General features: G+C 39.1%; 1 protein-coding gene across 1 annotated transcript in view; it reads right to left on the minus strand.

Moving 5' to 3' along the window:
• Positions 1–26299, minus strand: part of KIF13B (kinesin family member 13B) — a 201435-nt gene that overhangs the window by 136455 nt on the left and 38681 nt on the right. The gene's annotated exons all lie outside the window — the stretch shown is intronic.

Raw genomic sequence — 26299 nt, forward strand, 5'->3', positions numbered from 1 at the left:
TTTGATACAGCAGCAGCTCACTAGATAGGCCCTTCTATAAAAAAACTGAATTCTGCTCTGGCTAAGGAAAAAGGTTAAAGGAACAACAGTGAATTATTACTTACTGAATTACTCACTTATTACCTACTGATCTATGCTTACCCAAGTGCTTCTAACCTCCCTCACCCCAAAACTATGACTCATACCTCCTCAGGGTACAGAGATATAACTAAGCCCAGTATACTTTGGAGATAGATTTAAACTTAGAGAAAAGTTGCGAGAAAAGCACAAAGAACTCCCTTCACCCAAATTCACCAAGTGTTAACATCACCACAGCTACTATTATCATTCTCCCCTCGGCCTCCCCTCCTCCATATACAGACAGATATACACATATATATATTAGTTTTCTCCTACTCATCTGAGAGTAAGCTGCAGACATGCCCCTTAATGCTAAACACTTCAGTGTCTAATTCCTCAAAACAACGATGTTCACTTTCATAATCATGGTACAATGTCAAAATCAGAAAATTTAAAAATAAAGGAAAGGACTTTGGAAACTGGAGACAAAAACAATAACTGGAGCTTTAGTCTCTCTCCAAGGATCAAAATGCCAACTCAAACCTAAAACCTGAAAGGAAACTGAACACAGAAGTATTTCCTTCTAATTTTCTATACAACTTCTTGTCCCTCTGTCTTATAAAAAATTTTCTTCTAAAAAAAATTTAACACTTATTTGCATCAAACGATTTTAGGTAAGAACATTAAAACACCAAGGAAAGTCTACCAAAGAGTGACACTTGTCAGATTCTGGGGTGGCGACTGATGTGGCGGACCTAGAAAAGAAAGTAGTTTTTCTGGACTCGGAAAAACTTCCCGACAAAAAAACCTGTGAGATACTGGTAGAGGTCACTGACAAATGCTGTCATCTTTGTGCTTTTTGTTTTTCGGGGCTTTGTTGTTGCTGTTGTTGTTGAGTATAAGCAATGTTAATACGTTAATTTCAGGTGTTCAACTAGTGACTGCACAAGTTTCTACACTATGCCATGCTCACCCCAAGTGTGGCCCCCATCTGTCACCATACAAAGCTGTTACAGTATCACTGACTGTATCCCCTCGGCCATGCCTTTCATCCCCATGACTTACTCATTCCGTAACAAGAAGCCTGCATCTCCCACACCCCTTCACCCATTTTGCCCATCCACGCCCCCTTTCCCTCTGGCAACCATCAATTTGTTCTCTATATTTATAGCTCTGATTCTGCTTTCTGTTTATTTATTCATTTAACTCGTTTTTTTAGATTCCACATATCAGTGAAATCATATGGTATTTGTCTTTTTCAGTCTGACTTCCAGTTTTACAGATGAGAAACTTAAGGCTCAGAAAAGTTAAACGAACCTGTCCAAGACACAGTAACAAGCAGTGATAGGATGTCAAACTAGGTCTTCTGATTCCCAAGTCCACGTTCTTCCCCTCTTCCACACTGCTCAAAACAGCCTCGTCAAGTTTCTTCTAGACCCAATCTATGAGTCATACATTAACAACTGTTCTTGCTAACAGAAACCTTTCCCAATGTATTAATTTCCTCCATTCTAATTATTACCAATAAAAGGTTACCACCTGGTGCTTATGCCAATGTAAGTTTACTTATTCATCATATTTATGAAACTCCAGACTGTTTTTTCTGAGGGAAAAATAAGATATTTAGTACGATATTTCAAGTTTAAATAAAATATTTTATACAAAAATCAGCTCTTCCTAAGAGACAATCAACAAATCTAAGATGCAATATAGGACACATCACAGAAGAATCCATGAGACTAACCTGAATTCAGAACCTAATAATAAAAACAGAAACAAACCAGTAAATTAATTACAGAGCTAAGTTTCCAGCTAGGGATTCTGGTGACTACAGCAGTCAAGCTCACATAACCTACAGAGCCACTGGAAACCCAAAGATGTAATTACAGCTCCGTACAAAAATAAATGAGTAAATTAATTAATGAAACAAAACCTTTCAAAGTATAGTTGCAATCCAATATGGTAATGGCTAACTTCTCCCCAAATCCCTTATTTAGAAACCTCAGCTATCCAGCTCCCAGCGGAGATTTAGGAAGCAAAGAAAACCAGCCCCTGACCAATCAAAAGAGCCGTCACAAAGTAAAAACATAAAGTCTTGGTTTCTCTCAGCTCAGTTGAATTACTTTTTGTTGTTGTTGCTTAACTTCATTTTAAATACCTTCAGGCTCAAAAAACATTCCAAAAGTAGTACAAAGAATTCTTGTGTACCCTTCACCCAGCTTCCCCAAATGTGGATGTCTTACATAACCACAGTCATTATGATCAAAACCAGGAAATTAACCACCAATAGAAAACTTATTAAATAATCTAGAGCCGGGCGCCTGGGTGGCTCAGTTGGTTAAGCGACTGCCTTCGGCTCAGGTCATGATCCTGGAGTCCCTGGATCGAGTGACGCATCGGGCTCCCTGCTCGGCAGGGAGTCTGCTTCTCCCTCTGACCCTCCCCCCTCTCATGTGCTTTCTCTCTCATTCTCTCTCTCTCAAATAAATAAATAAAATCTTTAAAAAAAATAAATAATAATAATCTAGAGCCAACCTTATAAAAATGTTTTGCCAACTGTATCCCACTGATGTCCCTTTTCTGGTCCAGGATCACACCTTGCATGTGGTTGTCTGTTTCCTCCCATCTGGGACAGTCTGTCTCTCATGACCTTGACACTTGAAGAGTACTGGCCAATTATTTTGTAGAATGTCCTTCAATGTGGGTTTCTCTAATGTTTCCCCATAACTAAGCTTGGGTTATGCGTTTTGGCAAGCACAACACTACAGGTAATGTTGTGCCCTTCTCAGTGCCTCACACCAGAAAGTACATGACGATGTCCATCCATGTTTCATAACTGATCATGGCAACTCTATGATCATTTGCTTACAATTGCATCTACTAGGTTTCTCGATGTAACATTACCAGTTTTCCCTTTATACATTTTTCTTATTGGGGGAGACTTTGAGACTATATAAATACCGTCTCTCATCATACTTTCACCCACAAATCTGAGCATCCATTGATGAATCTTGCCTGCAACAATTACTGTTTCCCAAATGGTGACTGTCTAGTTATTGGAGGTGTTAACAGCCCAGGTGGATTGATATGGACAGATGTGCTTTTTTAGGAAGAGGTAAACTTGGGAAACAAATTATTTAGCTGCATAGTTTGGATAAAACAGTTATCTACAAAGAAGCTACTCATCTCCTTTTTACTGACCTGGTTTAGGGGTACAGCTCACTTCTCATTTAAATAATACATTATACCATAAAATTAAGTCCAATTACACTTCTAATTTTTTAAATGCCATGATATGAAGAAGAAATTTAATGATGATTTTATATAAATTAGTGATCTTTGGAAGTTTTTATTGATACTTTTGACCATAATAAATATAAAATCAATATTGGGTCCAAAATAAACCACACAATATCCTGTATGTGTAAAACACAAAACAGTATCAGTAGAAGGACAAGTTACAAATCAATTACTGCTGTCCAACTACCAAAATTGAACATATCCAAATACCAAGACCTCTTTTAATTTTACATTTGTTTAACTTTCTGAAACCTTCACAATTAGAAATATTTGGAATCTCTGTTTTAACAGGATCTCTCTCCAGCCCGCTCCATAATGGATGTATACATCACAAAGAGCTTATTCTGATACAGCCATTCTACATAATGATATTGTTGTTTTTCGGACTTAGCTGGCAGTACCAGCAACCAACAACAATCTGTGTGATGATCATTATTTTTTCTTGGTTATCCCTCCCCCAATGTGCTTCCTGCATAAGGAATAAAACTTGATCTGACTACAATTTTCAACACTGAATAGACTCACAAAAGAGTCAATCTTTGCTTATCTCGCCAGCTTTAATAAAAACATCACTAAAAGCCCTGTTTAGTGTCTCATCGACATTTGGAGTACTCCCTTCATTTTTGAAGAATAAATTTTAAAAGCATTACTGATAAAGTAGAATATTCTGGAGAACAGCACTGAGGATATAGAAGGTTTGAAAACACTACCACTGAAAGAATAGATCAAAGAACTAGAAATAACATAGCCGGGTGCAGGGAAGACTCAAGGAAGACGCATCGATGCCATCTTCAGATTTGAGGGTACTCACACATTTGGGGGTAGGAGAAGAAACAGACTTGTTCTAGGTCAGCTAAGAGGCTGAATTTAGTAGGACCCACTGGAGAAAGATAAAAGAAGAGGGATATCCTCTCCAATACGAGAATTATTAGCACTGTGTTAAACAGCCAGGCCCCCATGAGTGGAACTATATAACGAGAGAAAAGTAACTGATGAGGATGTTGCAGAAGGAAGGAGAACTTATACACCGGATCAGCTGTAGAGTTCTTTTTATCTAGAATAAGAACACGAACACCAAGCATTCAACAAGTTCTATTTCTGCTTATTTCTAGCACTGATACTTGCAGACCCCTGGTACATCAGAGGTAAACCAAGTTACTGGTTGAGCATCATCTCCCACATCACAGCCCTAGGAGATTCCTCCTCTCCAGCAAGCTAGTGTACGTCTGTATTCCACAGACCTACGCTCATAATGCCACTCCCTCCGACAATTCTGTTTATTCAAGCCCTACCCCAAAAGAAAAACTCAGATCAAATTCTAGCTCCCTTAAGAAACCTTCCACAAGGGCGCCTGGGTGGCTCAGTCGTTAAGTGTCTGCCTTCGGCTCAGGTCATGATCCCAGGGTCCTGGGATCGAGTCCTGCATCGGGCTCCCTGCTCAGCAGGAAGCCTGCTTCTCCCTCTCCCACTCCCCTGCTTGTGGTTCCTCTCTCGCTGTGTCTCTCTGTCAAATAAATAAAATCTTAAAAAAAAAAGAAAAAGAAAAAGAAAAAGAAATCCTCCACAAGAATCCCAGCCAAAAGTGAGTTTTCCTCCCTAATTCAAGTCAAAACTATCTCTGGTGCTCACATATTACCTACTATTTGGTCACATAATATAAACTTTTTAATACATGGGTCATGTCCTCAGCTAGACTATAAGGTTTAAAGACAGAGTATACCTCTCCACATTTATCAGTATCCAACACAAGGCTCTTTGTTATTCAGCAAGTTTTGTTTTAAGCTCTCCCTATGGCCTGGCCCCTGCTTCTGTTTTACCCTCAATCCAGCACTGGCTGCCCTTTGCCAACCCTGGCCACCTCTGACTGGCCCAGGGTGCCCAGTTTTCTAGCTTCAGGACTTTCATTCATGATTTTCTTTCTGCCTTGAAATCTTGACGCTAACTCCTATCCATACGTCGTTTCTCCGCTTAATTATTATTTCCCTACCTCTATCTCTCTTAAGCATCCAATCTAAATTAGGTCCCTTATGTTATTCCCAATCGCATTTATTCCCGATAGAATAAAACCATTTCCACCACCATTTCTGCTCTCTAAAATCATCCCCCAAACAATAAAGCAAACAAAGAACAAATACAAACTCATCTTCAATGAAACTAGGAGATAATTATAATGAAACACATTACATGAAGACAGAAAATGCATCCAGGGAATGCAAGAAAAGATCAGAAATGGTAAGTGCTGAGTATCCCAGAAGTTGAGGGGGGAGGGGGCCTTAAAAAACAGAAGAACATTTGGGTCACCATCTCTGATATGCAGTCCTTGCTTTAAATCAAGAGAAAAAACAGTCTGATAATCCTCTTCTACTTGACTCTTCCACCCACACAAACTACAACTGGTTGAGAACAGAGGAACATCCAAAAAATATGGCCACTGAACTACAACTGGCATATTTCACAATCACAAAACTTTAGAAACATGAAAACCCTTGTTTATAAATTCCACAATTTCAATTACCAACACTGGGATAGCATAATTCAAAGAATACACTCACTATTAACTCAGTCATTTGCAAATCACCTGCTTCTTCCCATCTGTCAAACACACAGTAAATTTTAATCCACTGTCCACCTGAGCTCTAAGAAAGCTTAAATCTGGCCAAACAATTAAAACAATATTGGTATACTTGTGGGGGGGGATTGTGAAATATATTTCATATCTACGTTAACAGAATAATACATATTCGTTTTAATAATTACATGTTAAAATAACTCCAAGATATACAAGAGATTAGGATAGATTACTGAAAGACTAATCTTAGACTCCAAGAAAGAAAGCTCTTATAATTATTTCTCTCAGTATTTGTGGGTATCTTTGATTTCTAATTTTATGAACCCGTATTTCTCCAGTTTTATTGTGTTGGATTTCTCCTTGGTTGGACTGGATTTAACAGGAAAAAGTTTTTACAGAGTATGAAATTAACTCTCTTGTCCCCTTACTCTTTTATCCAGATCCAGACTTGTCTCCAAACCAGAAGTCACACACTCAAGGTCCAGAGGCCCAATTATAGTCCACAGCTGTCTTTTCTTTAGTCCTCACAGTATTGACCAAAAGTCGAAAATCAGAAGATTCCACATCAAGAATTCTCTTAAAAATTCAGAGGATCTGGAAACACGAGGCCTAAATTCCCACATACCACCATTGGCTAGACCTGAGCTACTACTGTCTTCCATGTGGATCTATCTGTCAGGCAGCAGCTGAGTTTTAAATTCCTGCTATTAAAAAAGAAAGTAGAACAGGGTTTTATTCGTATTCAAAATGGATGCTTGCAAATTCACAAAAATAAAGAGAATGTTTCTAAATCCAATCCCAAGAACCTACTAGGTAGAGTGCTTCACAATCCTATCAGGACTACACTACAGATTCTGCCTACCCAATTAAATAAGACAATCCCCTTTGATATCTCCACACACTATCCTGGCTATCAAATCCTAAACATGTAATCCCAAACTCAAATGTCACATGCAACAATGTCATTAGAATTAGTAGCTATGAAATACAATTCAAGCTAAAGTTTATCTTCACTATAAGCAGTTACAGGCCTAGAATTCAGACTTAAAGTGGAAAGGCTACAGGCTTCAAGGAAAAAAAGAGCATATATATCATGCCTGGTGCACACACATTCATGCCTGCCCAATTCTGATTCATGAAGAAATGTTAACTTGGGGTTTATGTCAGCGAGCAGGTTGAGAAAAACTGTAATTTCTAGCTCATTACTATAATTACTGCCCAAATCCTTTGCTTAGCAAAGATCTCCTTAGCTTCCTTAAGTGGAAACTCAATTTACAAGCATTCCCCAACTAAATACTTCACTACTTACAACGGTAAGAACTGCTTAGCTAACTAAATGAAGATTGCTGTGTTTATCCTTCTCCTGAGACATGACTTTCATCTTTGAAACATCTCTCAAACCCATCCCCTCTTCCCTGCCCACATTCACTCTTTCCTTCGGCGATATTTACTGACTATCTACGATAAGCCAGGTCCTAATCTCAGTACTGGCAAAACTGCACTGAACAAATCAGACAAAACTCCCAGCTCTCTAAGAGCTTACATTTTACTACAATTGAATGAATGGATGAATATGTAACATAATAGAGCTATGGGGAAAAAAAAAAAGCAGGGAAGAGGAGTACAGAGTGAAGCTGGGGTTGACATTTTATTTATTTTTTTTATTCTTATGTTAATCCCCATACATTACATCATTAGTTTTAGATGAAGTGTTCCATGATTCATTGTTTGTGCATAACACCCAGTGCTCCATGCAGAACGTGCCCTCCTTAATACCCATCACCAGGCTAACTCATCCCTCCAGCCCCCTCCCCTCTAGAACCCTCAGTTTGTTTCTCAGAGTCCATAGTCTCTCATGGTTCGTCTACCCCTCTGATTTCCCCCGCTTCATTCTTCCCCTCCCACTACCTTCTTCTTCTTCTTTTTTTGGGGGTTGACATTTTAAACGGGGTGGTCAGGAGAGGCTTCGTGGAGTGGCATTTGCACAGAGGCCTATGGGAAGTAAGAAAGCATATAGAGAGGAAGCAGACACAGCGACGCCCTATTTCTTCATCTGCCTCTAGGTCTACCTACCACATCGCTTCCTAACTGTGCTCATTCTGCCTCCTATCTCTTGTCTACAACTCTTCACTCATCCACTATGTATCTAAACCTCATGTCTCAGCAGGTCATAATTCTGCCTAAAACCCTTCATTGGCTCCCTATCCCCTGGAAGATAAAATCCACTCCTTGAGCAGGAAAGGCTCTGATGCACATTCATGCACGCTCCATAAATGTTAGATATCATCATTATTGTGATTTGAGTCATGATGCAATGTTAAGTTGGGGTTTAACCTCTTCCCACCTCCCAAGCCTCAGTCTTCTACTGCTCCTCCCCCAGTGCCTTGTGCTTTACACATATTTGGACATGTCACGTCCTTCAGGCTTACTTTTGTACTTTCGGTGACCTGTGTACTTCCTCCCACTTTCCAGCCTGGTGATGTTCTTGTCCAAAAAAAAAAAAGGTACCTTCTCCATTCATTTTTAGGAACTTTTAAGTCCCCTAGGTCTTCTTTCCCACGAAAGTGTTGCAGCCATTATTTCCTCCCCTTGATTACGAGCTCCTTGAGAACACAGGGCATGTTTCATTTCTTTGTTTTCCCAGTGCCTGACATATGATAGGCACTCAATAATGCTCGTTGGAATTTGCCATGAGATGATGAGCCTGTCTAAACTGTTCAGTGGTTAAATTAACTCCTGATTTACACTATCCCCAGGGTCTCTATAATTCTTCTGTGTCCTGATACTCATCCAAAAAATATTTGCTATGAGATATATATGGTAATATACCTTTTTAGTCAGATTAGAATGCCATTTACCAACTATTCAGAATATATTTGAATCAAAAGCAAAAAAGGCTTCCAGAAACAGAAAAAAAACAGACACCATGCTTTTCTATACAGAAGAGACCAGGACTGGGGTGCCTGGGTGGCTCAGTCGGTTAAGCATCAGACTCTTGATCTCAGCTCAGGTCATGATCTCAAGATCATGAGTTCAAGGGCCTGTGTTGGGCTCCATGCTGGACGTGGAGCTTACTTAAAAAAAAAAAAGAAAGAAAGAAATTAAATAAGAAACAAGTCCTTGCCCTCAAGAAGCTCTTCATGTTCATCATGAAAAAGATTCTAAGCCATTAGTATCTTCCACCGATATTTCCCCCTCAGGGAAATAGGATGTGTTTCAGAAAGCTTTTTATAAAAAAACATTGAAATGATAAGAAGTTTAACCTTTTTGCTACTGAATGAGCTTATTCCTCAGTATCACAGAATGTTGACTCATCTATCATATCACCTCCTGTGATACTGCGTAAAAATGGTGCTGTTTAAACACCTTTGCATGTATACTTGTTAGCAGTGACTCCTACAATATAGGGAAACATGTAATAGTCAAAAATGCACAAGAACAAAATATCGAAGTATAGTAACACAATGAGGAAATTGTTAAATATGCATGAAAATAAGTGAGATCTTTGGTCCATGGATGGGCCTCAGTGGGTCTGTGAATTCCTGAATTTTTTTTTTCTGGGCAGAGGAGCTATAACTTTCAGATTCTCTAAAGAGTCTAAGACCCAAAAAAGGTTAAGAAAGAATGCTGTAGAGACATTTTCCTAAGAGCTATTGAGCTTCATGTCCTAATCCATGTTTGGCTTGAAAGACTGAATATACAAATGGACGATGGCCAGACCATATATGACACTAAACCCCACAACTTCTGTGGCAATTGACCCAGAACAGTCAGGAATTGATCAGTGACTACCAGCTTTCTTATTATTTGCCCATGCTTGCAACTCAGGACCAACCAGAAAAAGAGCCACATATACTCCCTAACCAACCACAAGTGACACCTGCTTCTAGTTAACCAGCCTCCAGCTTCCTCATGCCAACAACCTCCATCAGAGGCACACCTGAAGTCCTCCTTTTTTTCTTTTCTTTTTTTTTTAAAAGATTTTATTTACTTACTTGACAGAGAGAGGGAGAGAGAACACAAGCAGAGGAAGCAGCAGATGGAGAAGCAGACTCCCCGCTGAGCAGGGAGCCCGATGTGGGGCTCGATCCCAGGACCCTGGGATCATGACCTGAGCTGAAGGCAGACGCTTAACAACTGAGCCACCCAGGTGCCCCTCTTTACTTTTTTTACTATAAAGCTTTTGTGGTCCCCTGCCTGCCTTTGAGTCTCTGCCAAACCCAAGTGACAGTAGCAGACTCCCTTGCTATAATAAACATTGAACAAATAGCCTCTATTCTCATTTGCATGATCTTAGTTTAATATCCACAGGCTGATTAGCTAACATTGTAGATAAGAAATAAGAAAGGCACCGAGGGAAAAAAAAAGAAAGGCACCGAGGACCAAATATAAATGAAAGGCATCAGGACAATAAGAAAATAACACTACCTTGCAAATTTTTTTTCTGTAGTAAGGTACTCGGAAAAGAAACCAAAAAGGAATGACCAAAGGAGGAGGAAAACCAGGTGAGAGCGGCATCACAGGGAAAAGAGAGTTTCAAGAAGGAAGGAGAATAAGCAGTATCAATCACTATTGAGAGAGCAAGCAAATTAAGGAGGGTGGGGGGCGGGATGAGGTAGGAGTAGAAGGCTCCTTTTGGTCTGTCTCCCAACTTTGATGGGGACTCAGCCACACCTCATTTACTCTCTGTGGCTTACAGTGGACCAACCTGCCCAACCCTCAGAAATTCAAGAAAAAAGCTCCTTCCACCTTGTGATGCATCCCAGACTGGCATTAATCAAATGTCACAAAGGCCACTGCAAGGGGAGGTTAACACAGCAGGCCTGGGTCTCTGAAAGTCCAATTTAAAGACAGATTCAAAGAGCTGCTTTAATTACACTCCTAGAGCCCATTTTCCCTGAGATTCTGTGAGACAACTCATCACTCAGACTCTCCTCCCCAGGCAGGATATAACTTGCAAGATACCTTATGTTGCTTCTGTTCTCTTAAAGCTAATCATCGGGATGTGGCACAAGCTTTGGGCAGGTACCTAGATGGTGAGCCTCCTGTTCATTCTAGCTGCTAGGGCTGTAAAGAATCTAGGGTTAGCTCTTAAAGGATCACTGATCTGCCCTGAGAGCCACGAAGCTGTAGTCAAGACTACAGTGGATCAAGGAATGAATGAGAAGTGTAATTAAAACAGAGGGTGTTGTATTATTTGAAAGTTTGCTAGATCTTGAAAGTCCTCATCACAAGAAAAAAAATTGTAACTATGTATGGTGATGGATGTTAACTAGACTTACTGTGATCATTTAGCAATACATACAAATATGAAATCATGTTGTACACATAAAATTAGTATTATGTCAATTACGTCTCAACAAAAAAAAGACAGGGTAATGGGCTCAAGGGGACAGAATCTAAAAATAAAAGTTCATAGGAACATTATTCATTATACTTTTTTTTGATTGCCAAAAAAACATGAATCCCAAGTACCTTTCCAGAGCACAAAGCCAGTCCTGTAAGCCATCGCCCCTTACAAAGAGGGCTGTGTGATTAAATGTTTCTTGTTCTGATCCCTTCCAGGTGAAGTCACACCCAAACATGCCCAATACCATTTCCAGCCTCGCTGCCCAAAATAATGACCCCCCAGGAAACACCACATTCCCCCAAATTTCTAGGACTCCATTTTGTTTAGTTTGACAGAAACAAAATGTGTGTGGCAGATAACATTTGTTGCACACAAGCTAATGAGAACCCAAAGGAAATATCTGATCTTAAAATATTTACTAAAATGAGTTCCTGGACATTTTCCTACCATGGTGATTCAAGATAACGTGAAGCACCTTTTTCCTTGTCCTTTTCCTTTAACTTCTTACCAAATTTATTTGACCCCTCTTTTGAATGGGGGATATAGAAAAAAGAAGTTTCCAGCAAGTCTTCATCAACATATGAGGTACAATTGGAGTACAAATGTTCCAGAATAACAGCGTTAATTTTCATATGCTCCAGCAATTTACATACTACGTGCAGCTGGAGGAAGAGCTGTACCACGTTAAGCTAGTCTACTGACCATGACACACAGGTGTATGTCTGGGTACTTCACAAAGGCACCCGGCCCAGAGGTTCAGCAGGAGCTAGAGCACAGCCCCTGCCACAAGGACCAAGGAGAAAACAGGTCACAGCAAAGCAAGGGGTCAAAGACAAAGGCACCATTCGCTTTCCCCAAGGCAGCTCAGAAGGGAATGTCTGTTTCTAACTGGCCTGGACAGAGGGGCCACCTTTTCTTCATTTGCACAAAAGCACTGTTTGCTATGAAAGCTCTGTAGAGTAGTCTGACTTCCAATAATTGTCTGCCATAGGAACTGCAGGAAATGTCTCCCCTCAATATTCAACAAGGTAGCTAATATAAGTCTGAAACTCTAGCCAAGACAGAATAACTGGGTCTACCTCTCCTACCACAAACAAGAAAAACTGCACAAAAGATATGAAGCAAATGTTTTTATAAAATGGGTACCAGGCAGTGAGGGATTATGATCTTGGGGAGAAGGCAAATGAGTGAGAGGCGCCCTACAACTGCCCAGGCATTCTACCTAGAGACATTTTGTACAGGAAGAGGGAACCAAGCCAGAACAGGTTGGCCTGGGCTGAGATGGTAAGATTGGACATCTGAGGCAGCTGGAATTTGCTGGCCAGACAGAAGGGAACAGTCAAGAGGAAGAACCCCAGGAAGGTGCAGGACACACACCCCCAACTGTCTCTGACTGAATACTAAATCACACACGCAGAAGGGGAGACACCCATAGGCCATAAAACTATCTGGGAAAGAACTACTGCTGGAGAAGTAGGTGTACACTGAACAGTTTGAAGAGCTAACACAGGGCTCGGAGACATGAGTTACAACCAGCCACAGCGGACAGATCTCCTTGAACACTAGGGGGCATTTGGTAGACAGCCCCCAAAGGCCACAATTTAGGTGTACAGCTAAACTTGCCCTAGAATAAAGGCTAGTCTGGCCCCAACCTAACAAAGCTTAAAAACAGGCCAAGATCCAGCTGATCCACAAGTAAATTACCCATGCTTTGAGAACATTCCCGTCACTCCAAAAAGTTCCCTCATGACTGACTGCAGTCAAGCCCAGGACCTACTCCCAGCCCCAGGCAACCACTCATCTGCTTTCTGTCCTTCATCTTTTCTAGACATTTCACAGAAATGGAAGCCTACAATATGTGATCTTTTGCAACCGGTACCTTTCACTTAGCATGTTTTTCAGGTTCATCCATGTTGTAGCATGTTATCGATTCTCAGTTCCTTTTTATTGCTGCTGAGTAGTATTTTATCTGTTCACCAGTTATAGGTATTTGGACTGTTTCTGGCTTGGGGCTATCATGAATAGTGCTGCTATGAACATTCAAGAACAAGTCTTTGTGTAGACACTTATTTTTATTTCTCTTGAAGAGATGCCTGAGAAGAAATGTCGGGTCATAGGGTAATGTAGATCTACCTTTCCAGAGACAATCAAGCTCTTTTCCAAAGGATATGTACTGCTTTCCATTCCCACCAGCCACAGGTGAGAGCTACAGTTGCTCTCCATCTGCACCATCATTGAGTATTGTCTGTAGCCATTCAAGTGGGTGTGGAGTGGCCTCTCACTGAAATTTTAATTTACATTTCCATAATGACCAATGAGGTTGAGTCTTGTAAGAAGTGTTTCACTGTAGAGAACAGAAAAATTCTCATAATCGAGTTTCTATCCTTACTTTTAGACTATAAGGACTGACAAACTCCTGGTCAAATCCACACTTTTTCTTTATTCTCATTCACAATTATGTAGTATGTTGTACCACAGTACCATTTCTAACTATTATTTTTTTCATTTCTCTACCTCTTTAACCACTTCTGAGCCACTTCACAGTCTTTGTGTAGACATTCATTTTTATTTCCCTCGGATAGCTAAGAATAAAACCACTAGGTCACATGTTCAGTATATATTTAACTTCACATTTAATACATTTTATAGTCCAGATGTGCAAAACTGCATTCAAAATTTAGACCAACTTTTTGGACCAAGCTCTACATGTATAAATTAATTTTAGTAAACTGTTCTTAATTACTCATGTCCACACTGGATGACTCAACACATAGACCCGAATCATTAGGCCTAAAACAGTCTTTATACTTTGTCTCCAGTTTCTAACTATTTAAGCATCTATAATCAGATGGAACCATGCACTTAACTAAAGTCCTCAAGCACCTTGCCAGACAGGGGATAAAATAACAAATCATTAGACATCCAAGACACTGTCTTAATGGCATGTTGCTGGAGGAAAAGTACTCTACCCCAGCAGTTAGATAGAAACCCTTCTTCGGTTCGGTTCTGCCTTTCACTAGCTTTGTGATCCTAGTGGTCACTTAACCTCATCCAACCTCTCTGCTACTTCAGGAATCTGGCAGAACTACTACTCCCTACACAACCAACTTCACACTACTGTGCAATATCCTGTGTGTGGCAGAAAGAACATCACTTGGGAACTAAGCAGACCGGGGTTCAAATCTAGGTCCAATAAAAGGTCTGTGATCTTCCTGGGCCCAAGCATTATTATAAGTGCATTCCATGTATTATTTTTTGTTAATCCCCCACAACCCTAAAGGATAGATCCTATTACTGCCCTCATTTTATAAGTGAGGAAACCAAGGCTCAGAAAGACTGAGTAACTTGCTCAAGGTCAACAATTAAATACTAGGCTGGGGATTCAAATCAAGACAGAAGCAGTACTCAGCTGGAGGGACAAAATCAAAACCATACAGGTCTTGTGAGATCATCAACATTGCATTTTCTTTCCAGGCCCAGGTTGCTAAAGCAAATTTTGAGTGGTAGCTCTTCCTTCTCTGCATTATTTTTCACATGGTTTTATTTTGGTCCTCCTTCCCTCCATCATGAAGTCTGGTTTTCTGAATAGGGAAACAAACCCTGAGGAAATGGGTTCCAGTCCCCAAATAGACTAACTGGTATGTGGGGGAGGGGGGGGGGGGGGAGGTTATAGGTACAAAAGATTTGTCAAGCCTACCTAACAAAAAGCAAAATACATCAACTTTTAGGCAATACAGCAGTGGGAGCTGGGGGGTGGGACAACAAGGAAATGTCCCAGAAAAGAAAAAAAGCACCTACATCCTTTGTTTATTTCATGTCCCAAGATATAACCAACAAACCCTTAAACAGTTTATAGCATTCTTCAACTGAGCTAAAATGTTTTGAAGAAAGCAGCGGCAATCTTTGAATGCATTAGCTTGCAGGACAAAGAGAAAGACACTGGAAGCTTCTGAATGCAAATTTAGACTCTTAGAAATAAAAAATAAATGAGGATATGAGTTGTTAAATTTAAAGCTCGATTTGCATACAACATATAGATAACCAGTACTACACAGAGGAGGCTTACTGGCAAATTAGTTTTGTGCACTCACCTTCAGACACAAGTGTGCCTACAGATAACTAGACAAAATACCCAAATATTAATCAGTATTCCTGTTTCCCAGCAGTGTTGAAAGGAGACCTGCCTAAGAAACTTGCTTGTGTAAAACAGGTGAAATTATTTTTTAAGCATTCAACAAGTTTAAGTCTGTATTTTTCATTTTATTAACACTGGAAGCTACCTTTTGTTCTGTATGGCAAATACCTGGCATACTTTAGCTCTAATCCTCACACCAACCCTACATGGTAGGTCTTGGGCGCTCTCTATTTTATAGGGTAATAAGGAAAGAACAGCACAGAGAGATTAATTTGTTCAGTGACAAATTGGGATTCAAACCTAAGTTTCTCGTTCTAAAACTATGCTCTTTCTCCTTAAGCATTTGCCTCTCCCTATGGCACATGATGTGGGAGAACAAGTTAAAAACAATTTTGCCTGTTTCAGGAAACTTAAGGAAGGATGTTAGTTTAAAATGACCTGATTTGGAGTTTTTTAAGTTTTTAGTTTTTTGTTGTTTGTTTTTTCTTTTGCCTTCAAGTAGAAGTGGGCAGCCTAACAAAGTGGGCTATAAACTGGGGAAAGATATATGGTTAAGTATGTACAGCGGCACAAAACTGAAGCTATATGAGCTTCAGGTGTTAGTTTAACTCTTCTATGGGGGTGGGGGAAGGCTGCCCTTTCTCCAGCTCTTACCCACCTATGATAACTCCCCAAAGAAGACTTGGCCTTTAATGAACCAAGAGTGCTAAGGAGAGGATACTTAATTCCTCATTCCTCGTGTTTCCATGTGCAAGAATTCGAAGTAACACTCCTGATGCCTCTAAGCCCCCTCACTCTGTCCTCCAGAGGAAAGGAAGGGTGAGTTATTGAATCAGTGGTGTTCAAGAGAAGGAACAGCTGGGCGCCTGGGTGGCTCAGTTGTTAAGCGTCTGCCTTCGGCTCAGGTCATGATCCCAGGGTCCTGGGATCGAGTCCCACATCGGGTTCCCTCCTCGGCGGGAAGCCTGCTCTCCCTCTCCCACTCCCGCTGCTTGTGTTCCTGCTCTCGCTATCTCTGTCTCTGTCAAATAAATAAATAAAATCTTAAAAAAAAAAAAAAAAGAGAGAGAAGGAACAGCATACATGAGATCCGTTCATCCACACCATAAGAGAGGCCTACATGTGCCTGGGAAAGTCTGTAACTCAAGGGTAAAGAATCAGGAAATCTACTTGGCCAACAGTCCAAAAGCCATTTTCTCCATCAGCTCTATCAGTAACAGAAGTGAAATGAGATACAGAAAAATAGTGCTAAAGAGATCAGGCTCTGGAATCAAATTGCCTGATTTTGAATCCCAGCTCCACCACTTATTATGTGACCTTGTGCAGCTAACCTAAACTTTCCATGATCCAGTTTCCCTTATCTGTAAAATGCAGATAATAAGAGAACCTATTTCATAGGATTGCTATGAAGATTAGAACAGTGCCTGGCACATACCAAGCACCACGTGTAGTGTTTTTATTTTTGGTTTGTCTATTTCCCCTATCTTACTAATCCCCATGACTACCTCAGTTCAGAGTTGGGGTGGAGAAAAATCCCAACAGAGAGAAAGAATCTCTTTCAAAAGTAAGACAGGATGGGCGCACAACTCTTGATCTCAGGATTCTAAGTTCGAGCCCCACATTGGGCATGGAGCCTACTTAAAAAAAAAAAAGAAGAAAGAAAGAAAAGTAAAAGGGGAGGAATGCCTTTTAGCTACAATGAATGATAAAATGACGCAAATGCCTTATTTTACTCTCTGGTAAACTAGTTTGGAGGAAACTCTAGAATAAGAGCTGGTCCAAAGGAGGCAACGCACTAAAGTTTAAAATCTCCCCAGCCATATTCCACTGACTGGAAATGGATTTGCAGTAGTATAATTTTTTTCCAGGGCAGAGGGCTGTCAGGGCACACCGTTCAAGATGGTTCATTATACTTTGCTGTATTAATTGGATCATTCACTAACAATAAATGCTAAAATAAGGTGGCTTTTCCTAATACCACCTCCCCCCCTCTCTTTTATGGGTATCAATGGACTCCCCCCTGAACTTCTTAAACCTATTTTTTTTTTTAGATTTTTTTTTTTTAAAGAGAGAGAGTGCATGCACACAGAGGGGAAGGGCAGAGGGCAAGGAAAAGAGAATCCACAGCCCCGAGATCACTACCTGAGCTGAAACCAAGAGTCTGACGCCTAATCAACTTCACCATCCAGGTGCCCCCTTAAACCTGTTTATCTGAAACACCCATTGTACCTTAGGATATTATAAGCATAATTACATCATGCTTATTGGATGAGATAAAAGAATTACAGCAGTAAAGGATTAAAATACTATAAAGTTCCCAGAATTCCTTGCATATGTTTCCTTATAACACGGATTACTTTATATCAACCGCTCACAGGTGCTTCTGCTTCCATACCAGCTCCTTCATCTTGATATCTCAGCATCTAAATTTAGCCCAGTCCCTGCCAAATTGTAGGCATCAGTGAATGTTTATTGAAATGAGAGACTAAGAGTTAGGTTAACCATGACTACACCCTGTCTAGAAAAAATCGTCCCTTATAAGCCTCTCCTGAAATCTTCAACCACCACTTTTCCTATGTATATTCTTTGTCAACATCTTGTCCTTCCTGAATTGTTACACATTAGACTCCAAACTACCAGTTTCCTTAAGAAACCATGATCTAAAAATTAAAAAGAGGCACCAAATGTTAATTATTCCTCACCGCATTCCAGATAAGGAATTATACAGGAGCAGGTCTAGAGAGCAACCAAGGACAGAAGGCTCCGAGGCAGAAATTTCCAAAGGGAGGAAATTAGTAGAATGGTATAGCTAAGAGTTTGGAAGGAAAAATTTAAGAATATACTAAAGACAATAAAAAATTTTAAAAACTGCAGGAAAAATAAAAAGCTATTCATGTAAGTCATGGTCCAAATACAAAGCAAATAAAAATGTGGTGCAATCTAATACAACTGACAGAATTTAAGAAGAAAGAATTTATTTACACTTTATGCTAGAACAATCTCCATCAAATAATCTATGGGTTGTGATACTGAACCCAGAGAAAGACAAGCAATCCTAACACACTATTTGGTTTAACACTAAGATAAATGGATGGATGGATGGACTGATGGACAGACAGACTGATGGACAGGCAGGCAAGCTGGCAGGTGGGTAGGTAGATGGATGGATACATACACATATAAAATAATGTCAACTTATGAATAAAGTAGGTTGTGAAAAGGTATAGACAGGAGGAGGGCAGGGTCCTTAGCTTGGTAAAGAAGTAGTGAAGAGATAGGAGTGCCTGGGTGGTGCAGTCAGTTGGGCGTCGGACTCCTGGTTTTGGCTCAGGTCATGACTTCAGGGTCATGGGATCAAGCCCAACATCGGGCTCCGTGCTCAGCATGGAGTCTGCTTAAGATTCTCCCTCTCCCTCTGTCCCTACCCCCCAAGCTCTCTCTTTCTCTAAAATAAAAAATAAATAAATCTTTAAATGAAGTAGTTAAGAGATAACGTTTAAAGCTGATCTAATTAGAAATGCAGGTTTCAATATGTTATGTAAAAACATCATAGAAATGACCAACAGGAGAAATAAAAATAATATAAAAATCAAACAGTGGGAAAAGAGGTAAAAAGCTTATACATATAAATTAAATCTTCTTCAGTGAATCAATGAATTATGTCTAATATTAATAAACCAAAGCATATGCACATTACCTACAGTAATCCTCATGTTTTTTCACTCATGTACCCCCAAATACCTTGTAACTTCTTATAGATTTTTAAGTTGACATAAAAAATTTTTCAAAAATTAGTTACAGAAGATGTAATTTCTGAAATACTATATTTTAAAATAAAATTCCTTAAATACATCCATCAGTAACCATGTACCATAAATTTTTGTAGATTTTGGTATTTTATGATTTCTTATTATTGATACCATCAACTATTTTTTAAATGAAAACTTTTTTTTTTAAAGATTTTATTTATTTGAGAGAGAGAGAATGAGAGAGAGCACATGACACAGGGTCAGAGGGAGAAGAAGACTCCCCGCCGAGCAGGGAGCCCGATGCGGGACTCGATCCAGGGACTCCAGGATCATGACCTGAGCCGAAGGCAGTCGCTTAACCAACTGAGCCACCCAGGCGCCCGAAAAGATTCTTTTTTAATAGTAATTTTATACCTTTACTTTTCCCCCATGAACTCATGCTTCCATGCCACTCTCCACAAAGTATCTTATCCTAAAATCTTTTGTTAACCACTCTACCGTTCTTTTCTGTAAAAAAATCTATATAAATTAAAATTTTAATTTCTCTGGTTACTTTTCTTCTGCACTGAGCTATCAATACAATTATTAGTAGCACATGACTGATCAGAACAAAACATATTACAAATTGTGATAGACATAAAAAGTAAAAACTGTATTGGAAAAGTATCTTTTAATGAAATGAATCCATGGGATGACTATGGCTTCTACTAAAATGAGACATCACTCAGCATTAAACCTCTTTTTTCTTAAGTTTTTATTTAAACTCCAGTTAACATACAGTATAATATTAGTTTCTGGTATATAATGTAGTGATTCAACATTTCCATACCACATTCCACGCTCATCACAAGTGCACTCCTTGATCCCCATCACCTATTTAACTCATCCTCCCACCTATCTCCCCTCTGGTGACCATCAGTTTGTTCTCTATAATGAAGAGTCTGTTTCTCGGTTTGTCTCTCTCTTTCTTTCCCTTTGCTCATTTGTTTTGTTTCTTAAATTCCACATGAGTGAAATCATATGTATTTGCCTTTCTCTGGCTGACTTATTTCGCTTAGCACAATACTATCTAACTCCATCCATGTCGTTGCAAATGGCAAGATTTCATTCTGTTTTATGGCTAATATACCACCTCTTTATCCATTCATCAGTTGATGGACATGGGCTCTTTCCATAATTTGGCTATTGTAGATAATGCTGCTATAAATATCAGGGTGCTTGTATTCCTTCGACTTAGTATTTTTGTATTCTTTGAGTAAATAGCTAGTAGTGCAATTGCTGAGTTGTAGACGAGTTCTATTTTTAACTTTCTGAGGAACCTCCATACTGTCTCCCACAGTGGCTACACCAGTTTACATTCCCACCAACAGTGCAAGAAAGTTCCCCTTTCTCCGCATCCTTGCCAACACTTGCTGTTTCTTGCATTGTTGACGTGAGCCATTCTGACAGTGTGAGGTGGTCTCGTGGTTTTGATTTGCATTTCCCTGATGATGAGTGATGTTGAGCATCTTTTCATGTGTCTATTGGCCATCTGCATGTCTTCTTTGGAAAAATGTGTATTCGTGTCTTCTGCTCATTTTTTAACTGGATTATTCATTTTGGGGGTGTTAAGTTTTATAAGTTCTTTATATATTTTGCATACTAACCCTTTATCAGACATGTCATTTGCAAATATCTTCTCCCATTGCAAAGGCTGTCTTTTAGTTATGTTGATTGTTTCCTTCACTGTGCAGAAGCTTTTTACTTTGATGAAGTCCCAATAATTTATTTTTGCTTTTATTTCCCTTGCTTCAAAAGATATATCTAGAAAGAAATTGCTACAGCTGATGTCAAAGAGGTTACTGCCTGTGTTCTCTAGGATTTTTATGGTTTCAGGTCTCACATTTAGGTCTTTAATCCATTTTGAATTTATTTTTGTGTATGATGTAAGAAACTGGTCCAGTTTTTCCAACACCATTTATTCAAGAGACCATCTTTTTCCCACTGGGTATCCTTTCCTGCTTTGTCCAAGATTAACTGACCATATAGTTGTGGGTCCATTTCTGGGTTTTCTATTCTGTCCCATTGATCTATGTGTCTGTTGTTGTACCAGTACCATAGTGTTTTTATCACTACAGCTTTGTAATATAACTTGAAGTCTGAAATTGTGATGGCTCCAGCTTTCCTTTTCTTTGTCAAGGTTGCTTTGGCTATTTGAGATCTTTTGTGGTTCCACACAAATTTTCAGATTGTTTGTTCTAGCTCTGTGGAAAATGCTGGTGGTATTTTGATAGGGATTGCATTAAATGTGTAAATTGCTTTGAGTAATACAGACATTTTTTTTTTTTAAAGATTTTATTTATTTATCTGAGACAGAGAGAATGAGAGAGACAGAAAGCACATGAGAGGGGGGAGGGTCAGAGGGAGAAGCAGGCTCCCTGCCGAGCAGGGAGCCCGATGCGGGACTCGATCCAGGGACTCCAGGATCATGACCTGAGCCGAAGGCAGTCATTTAACCAACTGAGCCACCCAGGCGCCCGAGTAATACAGACATTTTAACAGTATTTGTTCTTCCAATCCATGAGCATGGAATGTCTTTCCATTTCTTTGTGTCATCTTCAATTTCTTTCATCAGTGTTTTATAGTTTTCAGAGTATAGGTCTCTTACCTGTTTGGTTAGGTTTATTCCTAGGTATCTTACTGTTCTGAGTGTAACGAAATAGATCAATTCCTCAATTTCCCTTTCTGCTGCTTCATTATTGGTGTGTAGAAATGCAACAGATTTCTGTACACTGATTTTGTATCCTGCAACTTTACTGAATTTGTGTATCAGTTCTAGCGATCTTTTGGTGGAGTTTCAAGGTTTTCTATATAGAGATTCATGTCATCTGCAAATAGTTAAAGTTTTACTTCTTTCTTGCCAGTTGGATCCCTTTATTACTTTCTGTTTTCTGACTGCTACGGCTAGGACTTCCAGTATTATGTTAAAAAGCAGTGATGAGAATGGACATCCCTGCCTTGTTCCTGACTGTAAAGGAAAAGTTCTCAGTTTTTCCCTATTGAGGATGATATTAGCTGTGGGTTTTTCATATATGGCCTTTATTATGTTGAGGTAGGTTCCCTCTAAACCTACTTTGTTGAGGGTTTTTATTATGAATGGATATTGTACTTTGTCAAGTGCTTTTTCTGCATCTATTGAAATGATCATATGGTTCTTATCCTTTCTTTCATTAATGTGGTCTATCACGTTGATTGATTTGAAAATACCGAAACACCCTTGCAACCCAGGAATAAAGTGGTGGATGATTTTTTTAATGTATTGCTGGATTTGGTTTAATACATTAAATACATTTAATGTATTTGGTTTGCTCATATTTTATTGAGAATTTCTGCTCCATGTTTATCAGGATATTGGCCTATAGTTCTCTTTTCTAGTGGAGTCTTTATCTGGTTTTGGTATCAGGGTAATGCTGACCTCATAGAATGAGTTTAGAAGTTTTCTTTCCTTTTCTATTTTTTGGAATTGTTTGAGAAGAACAGATTAACTCTTCTTTAAATGTTTGGTAGAATTCACCTGTGAAGCCAACTGGCCCTGAACTTTTGTCTGTTGGGAGTTTTTTGATTACTGATTCAGTTTCTTTCCTCCCTCAGCATTAATTCTTTTCCTGTTTTCTTTTGTACTGAAGCAAAGCACTGAAAACTTTGCTCAAATATATAAGGGTATGAGACTAGAAGTTTTGTTACAGCAACATCACTCAAATCCTTGGACACCTTCCATGGTACACGTCAAAAAAAAGAAAAATCACATAGTGATCTAACATCAAATGTTATTTTTAATGATCTATAAGCTAATGAATCAATTAGGCTCCTGAAATAATTGGAAACTACCTGACTTCCAAGAGGAGTTGTACCCAGGTCACAGAGTACTCATTTTCTCAATTTCTTGGATATATGCCAAAGACTTCATCATAACAAGTTCATCACACTTGGTATAGTTTTACTTACTGGAACTTTGCTTAACTTCTGAAACTCAAAGAAAAAAATCAAACTTTAACTTCATTACACCTTTGACAAAATACTACTACTTGACAAGATGTCTTCTTATGATATGCTTTAAATATATTTTCCTCAAAACATTGAAGCTGCATTTTTAGCTGATTCAATTTATGGGAAAGTTTGTCCTATAATCTGCCTGGAATGTGTCTTTATTATCAAATCTTTATCTTACGTATCTTATCAAATCTTGAACTAACCAGATAAATAAAACATGTTTTCTGTACAAAAAAACCTGACCTCTTTTTTAAATTCAAATAAAAGTTTTAACACTCATTTCAAGAACTATATTATGGAATACATTTTGTAAGATAGTTTGCTAAAAATAATCAGGTAAGGATCTAAATTATATACATCTAGTAATTTAAAATGGATAAAAGACAAGATAGATTAATATGTTGTTTCTCATTAGCTGATTTATAATAATAAAATTTAATGTATAACTAAAACTAGGAGCTACTTACAGAACAAGGAGTATGATAAAGATATGGTATTCCTTGGGTTAACATGTGTATCAAACTCTAGTAATTGAGTTCTTAAAAATAATTAAATAGGAATGAGAAAGAAGTCCGTTAATTTTTTTAAACATCGACATTAGACTTTTCCTACATATTTAATGAAAGAGTATATAGAACTATAAACCACTCCAGCAGTTGGCATAAAATGTTTTTTGTTAACAGGTGGCATAAAATATTAAATATTTTATAGGTTGAAATGAGATGAGGATTGACTGTAATTGAAATAAATACTTCATGATGTGATTTAATAAAAGTACATTTCAACTACCTTTTTGAATCCTTATTAAGTAAGGTACATTAAAAACCTGAAAGAAAAGGCATAAAAATTTTATCTGTATATTTAGCCGATGCATCCTAAAGGAATAATTCCAGTTTTCTTGCCTTGACTTAAAATACTTTGCCTTCCAATTAACAGCTTGTCCCAGGGATGAATATTAAGAATAGAAAAGAATTGCTTCTATTTTCCAGCCTGGAAATGTACAATTTGGTAACTGTAATTAACAACTAGATCTAAAAAGAAGCAATTTATTAAGAAACCATGACTTGTATTTGACCATCAGTCTCTCAGCACGGAAGTGAAAAATAAAAATATGGAAGTAAAAATGGGAATGCAGTGGAGAACATATTTGGGTGACTATGAGGGTGAAAATTTTAGCAGTTAGTCTTGACCTGAAAATCCTCACTGTTTTATAGTGGATTAAAAACAAAACCACCATACTTTTGCGCAGAGATATCAGGGAGTCTGAGGTAAAAGGAGGAGCTAGAAGGGCTGTGTTGGTGAGCGTGCTGGGAAAGGACATTGGCAGGTTCCCCTGCCCAACCACCACAGGCTCCTAAGAAATGTCCATCCGGTCAGTGAGGCCTGGAGCTGAAACTGGATGCAGCCAACAAAGAGCTTTGTGACTAGAAACCAATTTACTTAATTCCCGTAAATGCAGAATATGAATTAGATATGTCCCATGAACTCCCAGTTAGTGCCAATCATCTATAAAGTGGAGAACTATGGACTCTAGTTATTTATCTGACAGGCAGTCATGCAAGTTCACATTTTTGAGCCCTCTTGAATTTGTCTGTTAGAGAACTCACTATACCGCCAAGCACTTTTCCTGGACCTAGGGAATCAGAACTTACTGAGGTGTCTGCTGCATTTTACATCAAGTATGAATCAATCCTGCTCCAGATCCAGAATATACCGTTAGTCTGCCCTTGACCTAAAACTTTCCCTCCTACTTCTCTGGAGTTTTCTCAAAATGACTGCTAGCGGGGCGCCTGGGTGGCTCAGTCATTAAGCGTCTGCCTTCTGCCTTTGGCTCAGGGCATGATCCCAGGGTCCCGGGATCGAGCCCCGCAGCAGGCTCCCTGCTCCATGGGAAGCCTGCTTCTCCCTCTCCCACTCCCCCTGCTTGTGTTCCCTCTCTCGCTGTGTCTCTGTCAAATGAATAAATAAAATCTTTAAAAAAAAAAAAAATGACTGCTAGCAAATGAGCCAGATTTTGAATGTTCCCTTTGCTGTGAAAAGGCCTAGGTGTGTATATTTTACAACTGTGAGCTTAGTCACCATACAATATAACACTTGGAAAGCTTTCCACTGGTGCTCCTATCTAGATAAGTGGCTAAGGGGATACTTCCTGTAAACATTAACTGGTGACTACAATAAAATCCTGCCCACCATGATCATTCTTCAGTCAGTAAGAGATACTTATAACAAAGGAATTGATCGAGCCAAGTACGTATTTAAAAATGGGCTAGTAAAAATCTCTACTCAGAACCCTGGACTTTCATTTCCTTTTCTGTGGATGTTGTCTAATTTGAAAACATAAATGTGTCAATTTCCAAGCTGGAAAATTCTTTTCACCTGTTCTCTGTGCTCAGGGTTCAGGCCGCATTTACCATCTCTTGCCACTATCACCTTAACAGTCTCTGACCTGATTTTCCTATCTCCTGTCACATTCCTGCCTACCCGATCCTCTACACCATCATCAGTGTGATCTGGAATTGAGTTGTTTTTTGAGTCCAGCGGAGCCAGGTAGGCCTAATTTTTGTCTCTGGGCAAGATACTTAATCTCTCCATGCCTGTTTCTCCATCCATAACATGCAAATAATAATAAGATTGCCGTGGGGATTAAATAACTTAACAGTGTGAAGTGCTTATAACCGTGCCTGGATAATTATGTTGTTCACATGCGAAAGAACCTTCTGTGCCCTCCCCTCCTTCATGTGTGGCTCCATTCTGCCTTTCCAGCTTCCACCCCCACCGTCATTCTGTTCTCTCTATCTGAAATATCTTTACCTCTGAACCAGACAGAACAAAGCCTGTTAATCATATATTTTTCTGTGATGTCTTTTTTCAACCTCAAAGAAAGAACTGCAGTAATTACAACTTTCATTCTTTCTCCTCACTTTTTTTCCAACACCCACAGCATACATCACTATATTCATGTTTATCTAGATCATCTTATCATATTGCTTCTATTTTAGAGATCCTTTTGTCTTTATTTTAAAATACTCAGCATAATCCCATAGCACTTCATAGCTCTCTCCTACAGAACCCCTCACTCTGTATTTATTTGTACAATGTCATCATCC

The sequence above is a fragment of the Neomonachus schauinslandi genome, chromosome 2, assembly GCF_002201575.2.
Source record: "Neomonachus schauinslandi chromosome 2, ASM220157v2, whole genome shotgun sequence".
NCBI lineage: Eukaryota > Metazoa > Chordata > Mammalia > Carnivora > Phocidae > Neomonachus > Neomonachus schauinslandi.